Source organism: Mastomys coucha, unplaced genomic scaffold (assembly GCF_008632895.1).
Source record: "Mastomys coucha isolate ucsf_1 unplaced genomic scaffold, UCSF_Mcou_1 pScaffold21, whole genome shotgun sequence".
Lineage (NCBI taxonomy): Eukaryota > Metazoa > Chordata > Mammalia > Rodentia > Muridae > Mastomys > Mastomys coucha.
Genome location: NW_022196904.1, coordinates 65,979,688 through 65,985,629, shown reverse-complemented (window position 1 = coordinate 65,985,629; position 5,942 = coordinate 65,979,688). Strand labels below are relative to the sequence as shown.

General features: G+C 50.5%; 1 protein-coding gene across 3 annotated transcripts in view; it reads right to left on the bottom strand.

Annotated features, from left to right (window-relative positions):
- Positions 1 to 1,902: 1,902 nt before the first annotated feature.
- Positions 1,903 to 5,942, bottom strand: part of Klhl25 (kelch like family member 25) — a 26,655-nt gene continuing 22,615 nt past the window's right edge. For all 3 annotated transcript variants that reach the window (XM_031387020.1, XM_031387019.1, XM_031387021.1), the window contains exon 3: positions 1,903 to 3,360. The gene's annotated coding sequence lies outside the window, so the exon portion shown is untranslated. The remainder of the gene's footprint in view (positions 3,361 to 5,942) is intronic.

Here is a 5,942-nt window from a genome sequence, read left to right as displayed (position 1 = left end):
TGAAGTGACAAATGTATTTGAATCCTGAGCTGCATCTGAAGGCTGCATTTGGTGACTGTGTTTTGCTGTTTTTCTGTAGTTATCCAGAGTGAGGATCATCCAGTGTGGTTCTGATGGTGTGAATCACAGTAGGTCTGTGTCATTCTTTGACTGGAAGATTAGTTTCATATGCGATTGAAGACTGTCCTAACCTTCTAGCTCCCCCTTCCCTTGTGACAATGACACCAATCTGTGGTTCAGGAGACTCATGAAGAGCAGAGAAAATGTGTGTGGGGTGTGTGTGTGTGTGTGTGTGTGTGTGTGTGTGTGTGTGGTATACACATGTAGAGGCCAGAGGTCAAGGTTAGATATTTATTTCACTTACTCTCAACCTTAGGTCTCTTGACACAGGGTCTCTCACTGAAAGAAACTTAACCATTTGTTTAGGCCAGCTGGCCAGCGAGCTCCCAGCATCAGCTGGTCTTACCTCTGGGCTGGGGCTATGGATACATGCCACTGCCCCTGGCTTCTTCATGGCTGCTAGGGATCTGAACTCATGCCCTCACTTTACCCACAAAGCCATCGCCCCAGCCAGAGATCCATGTTTCCTTGATGATACTCAAGATTGAGTAACAAGAGGGGCGCTGCCTTCTTAGACAGGCAGAAAGCCTTTTGCCAAACAATGGATGGGTGGGCTAACCTCATGTGCGAAGACCTTGCCCTCTCACCCCTCAGCCTAGCTCTTCTCTTACACTAGAGTGAACTTTGACCCCCAAGCTCACACTCGGGTATAAAGGAGACCAAAGCACTGCCACAAAGTGCAGAGTTGGGCAAAGATGGCCATGGTCATGCTGCTTAAACCACAACACAGTGCCAAAAACCAGGAGTCTACCCTGTAGATACACACCACGAGGCTGAGCCAGGCAAGGGCTATGGCAGGAGCCCTGTACTTGGCCAAAGCATTGAGGGTAGCAAGAATGGCTCACACTTGTCTAGCACTTTCCAAGAGAACAGGTAGAGCTTCGTATGTTCTAAAATCTGGCTCTGTGTTTCTTCAGCTGTTAGACAGTTATCTCAAACTGTAGCCCAGGCTGGCCTAGAACTGTCAACCTTATGATTCTCCTGCCTCAGCTTCCTAAGTGCTGGGTTACAGGCCTGGGCTACCACACCCTTCTTCACGTTTGTCTTGACTTACTCTATTCTCATCAAAGCCACTGAAACATTCACAGGTGCACCCACTGAGGTTCCAAAAGCTACACTGCTTTTTCTGAGGACAAACAGCTCATCGGGGACCCTCTGAGGTTCAGAGACCTAACCTGTCTTTTGTCAGGGGCCCTCTGAGATTCAGAGACCTAACCTGTTTTTTGTCAGGGGCCCTCTGAGGTTCAGAGACCTAACCTGTCTTTTGTCAGGGGCCCTCTGTCTTCAATGGGCAAATATTACAAGGTCATATCCATGTGCTATGGCAGAATGGGTACCAAAAACCCTGGCAAGGTGGACCACATTGGTGAGGGAACAATGTGGAAAGCCAACAGCCTATCTGAGGGGACTACAGTGTGGGAGACTCAGGCTGACGTAGAAGACCAGCTCTAGGCTACCATCCTACCAGTACATACATACTCCTGTGTTTATAGTTCAGAACGGTAGAAGGGCAATGGCCCATAGGGCATTAATGTAACCCATGAGGACCCAACTGCCCTTTGTGGCACTGTGACCCAACAGCCACTGGGTAGGTGAATCATGATCAGCTTCATACCACTGACCTGGCTTGCACTTACCCTTGGGGTCCACGGTGTACAAGCCTGGCCTACTGAATGCAACTGTTTTAACACAGGGGCAGAGGGGATGAGCCTCCAGCCATGCACAGGCAGCACACACAAACAGGCAGACTCTGGATCAAGAACTCACATGGCCAAGGCAGGATCAGAACCCAAAGGAGGTCAAGAACTTCCTCACTTTTATTAAGTTAGAAACTAATAAAAGCAACACCCATGCTCAGGCAAGCACCATGGCAAGGTCCTCGGTGCTGTGCAGACTCATTAGTCCCCATGGCATAGTCCATAGGCCAAGAGCCTGCGATTCTCCAGCAAGACTGACCCTGAGGTGGAATGGAAAGCCAGCTGGACCTCAGATGAGGGACAGTGTGACTAAGTCACCCACACCAGCAGTATCAGGCTGAGCTGTGAGGACCTTGATGGCTGACCAAACTGGTCTGTACCGTGGCTCCACTTCTGTCAAGAGCAGAACCCATTTTGGATGCTCTATCCTGATGCAGCAATGGGAAGCCACCGACTGTGGAACACTTCCCATCCTGTGCCAGAAACCAAGAGCACTAGACAAACAAGGGAAGAGCCTGGAGTCCACACTGGCATAAGAAGAAAATGTCTCTGAAAACCTAATGCAGGGGACACTGGGGAGGAATCCTTGAGAAACACATTTGGGAAGTTTCTTCGGATCCTTCTTTCTGAGCTCAAGGAAAAAGCAGGCAGGATTCAGGCTGCCAGCTAGTGCCAAAGATGATGAAAGCAGGCATGATGGGAGCCTTGGTCCTAGATTCACAAGGACAGAAACACAACCTCTGTGCAAAGTGCAGTGACCGTGGGGTCTCTCTGTCATTCAACTCATGGCTGCCCTCTTAGGGAACAGGCAGGACACAGGACTAGGGCAGGTGGGTCTCCAAAAAGAGGCCCAGTACCACTGGCAGGTACATCCCGCTGCTCTTCTGTGCCTCGAAGGAGAGCAAGCATCAGGCCCCTACCAGCTCTCAGGGACCTAGAGTCCTGCTGGGGGCCCTTAGCAGTGTCTGACTGGTCACAGGCATCTGCCCTGCATCCAAGGAAGCTTCCCAGAAGTCACTTCTTCAGAGGATGAGCTAGTGCTTGACAGAGGGCACACAGGTGATCTCCCCTTGACCTTAGGGGTCTGGTACCATCTGTTGATGAAGCCTGTGGGTACCACCTAAGGCTGGGTTGCCCTGGGGGTTCTTTCCCTTATAAAATATATCTTCAGTTGGACTATGCTCCCTGATGTCCAGGACACTATGGAGCAACATTCCCACCTCCCACAGGCAGTCCTACAATCCAAGGGTGTGCTGCTGGGGCCAAGGGACCCCTGCTCTTCCCTGTTAGCCATTGCCAGGCCTGGATGGCAAGTGACCTCAAGGCTTTGCATGAATGTCATATCCCCCGGCCCAGGGTTGATGGTGACAGGCCATGCCTCTGGACGATTCTCTCCACACAAGCCACTGGCAGCTTTGGAAACCCAAGCACAGTTGACGCTGGAGAACTTCCTTTCTCTGCCTAGAGTTGAGAACAGCTTGAGAAGCTGCCGCCTGGAGCTGGAGCTGTCAGCTTCTGACCCAGGCAGGAAGAGCCACGCAGTCTGTGGGATAAAGAGAGGGAGAAGATGAAAGCCCGCGCTGCCCTCCCGGCCTGGCCATACTCAATAGCCCCCAGGGCTGGGACTCAGGCTGTAGCCCAGCTACCTGTGTAGCCCTCCACAGTTCAGGACTTAGAGCTACCATTTTATCACCCAGCAGATTTTGGCCCCTTTCTGTGTCTCTGAGGAGCCTCTTATACAGGAGACCCAGGAGCAAATGCAGCTAAGGTCCCTAGGTTGCATCTGCCTTTGAGAAACTGCACTTATACAATCACATGGTGGTTGCACAGGGAAGTACTGAAGACAAAGGGGGACTTTTTTTTTTTTTTTTGGTTTTTCGAGACAGGGTTTCTCTGTGTAGCCCTGGCTGCCCTGGAACTCACTCTGTAGACCAGGCTGGCCTCGAACTCAGAAATCCGCCTGCCTCTGCCTCCCAAGTGCTGGGATTAAAGGCATGCGCCACCACCGCCCAGCTAAAGGGGGACTTCTAACATTGAGATAGGAGCCAGGACCTTTATTTTTATTTAGGTGTGGGGTATGGGAAGAATTGATGAGAAGACAGGAGTTGGCTGCAATGGGGAGATCTGAAGGAACATAATGGCCCTGAGAGGAAATGTGATGCTTTAAGAATATAAACAAACATGATCAGTGAGACGAGACAGGCTCAAGAAATAGGCAGAGTCTGTGGGCTAGTAGAAAGACAGGTATGATGAAGGGCAGGTGACAGGCTGTGGTCAACAAGAAGCATGCTCTTTTGTGACCTGGACAAAATCTACCACAGATGCCAGGCCAGGGAACAGGGTATTGGGATACAGTGATGAATGAGGAGGGACTGTCCTTTTGGCCATGAACTCAGCATCCCCTGCTGTATCCATCACTTGAAGCATCAATGGTTGCCTTGGAAATGATGGTGTCGTCTACCTGCCCAGAGGATTCAGAAACCAGCCCCCTTTGCCAAAGGCTTCATGGAGAATGTTCAGGAAGCAAGAAGGAAACCCCCAAGGGCAACCCAGAAAAACCCTAGCCCAGTTCTAGACTGCCCCTAAGGAGGTTATGGCTTAGCATTTGAGTCTAGAGCGTGATAGTGGCGAGGCTAACATCTCCTGAGCTGATTACGTTCAGACAGCCTGCAGGACTGGCAGGGGAGAGACAGGAGTGAAGGGCTAAATGTACCTCCACTACAAGATGGCTCTAAGGCAGAGGGGGATGCCTGTGACAGAAAAATAAATGCTGCCCCCATCTGACTGGCTAGAGGTGCTCATGGGCTCACAGGCTCCATACTGAGCTCTGTCCTCACACAGGCACCACAGAAAGCAAAACCTATGTAACCTGTCCACTGGTGTGCAGGTTGTGAAACTCCCAATAGAAAAGAACTTCTTTAGTTCTGTGTTTACAAAACAAAAGAGCAAAAATATATGCTAGTACTAAGGCTCTGTGGAAGGTTTTTGTTGTTGTCTTGGGTTTTGTTTATTTATTTTGTTTTTCGAGACAGGGTTTCTCTGTATAGTCCTGGCTGTTCTGGAACTCACTCTGTAGACCAGGCTGGCCTGGAACTCAGAAATCCGCCTGTCCTTGCCTCCCAAGTGCTGGGATTAAAAGGCGTGCGCCACTACTTCCCGGCTCTGTGGAAGTTTTTCATCACTGAGATATGCCCTCAGCACTCCTAGAGGCAAGCTGGTACTGATCCACAGGGATTCTGTCATCCCCAGGTCCTAGACACTGGCAGGGCAGGGAGGCTGCTGCCTCTCCTGCAGGGTCCTGAGGCCCCTAACAGTCCTAAAATATTCTTAAGATTCTGAACCCCCCATGGAACAAACTGCTAGCCCACTTGATCCTACCTCAATGTTACTACAAAGAAATAACCAGAGTTCCTAGGACGGGGGCGTGGGGAGGGGGTATTTTCCACCAGCTTTGCAAGACAGGTCTAGCTGGCAGGAGAGTGCCACAGAAGGACAATGTGCTTCTATCAGGGCCCACCCCAGCATTCTATATGCTTACACGTGCAATGGTTGGTGGAAGCCATGCTGCCTGGGTCCTGTGATGGCTCCAGGTGAGTGACTGTCCTCTGGCTCATGCCCCAAGGTCTTAGTCTATGCCCCTAATTCTGTCAGTTTCCTCTCTGTAGCCTGGTTTTCTCATCTGTGAAGCAGATGAACAGTAGACTCAAGCTCCGTGTTTTGTCTGCACTCTTGTGATGGCAGGCCTTGGCAGAACTCCATCCTGCCCATGACTTGATATAGTCTCTACCTGTGCCGTTCTTTTTATTCTCAGGTCTCACACAGGCACAGGTGACCACTGCATGAGGGACACCACCAACATATTCTCCTGCCAGCCAGGCCTATCCATAATAGCTGGAGGAAGCCCTTAGTCCTGCTCTGGGTGTCTCTTTGTAGTCGTATTAAGACAGAATAAAGCAAGCCAGCAGTCCACCATAGTGACAGGTTGGTTGGTTGGGAAGCAAGGAAGAACGTGTGAAATTGGGCCTCACTTAAAAGTAACTTTGAAGAAGTCTTAGAGGGAAATAAAAAGACAAAAGAGCACTTCCAGTGTGTGTGTGTGTGTGTGTGTGTGTGTGTGTGTGTGTG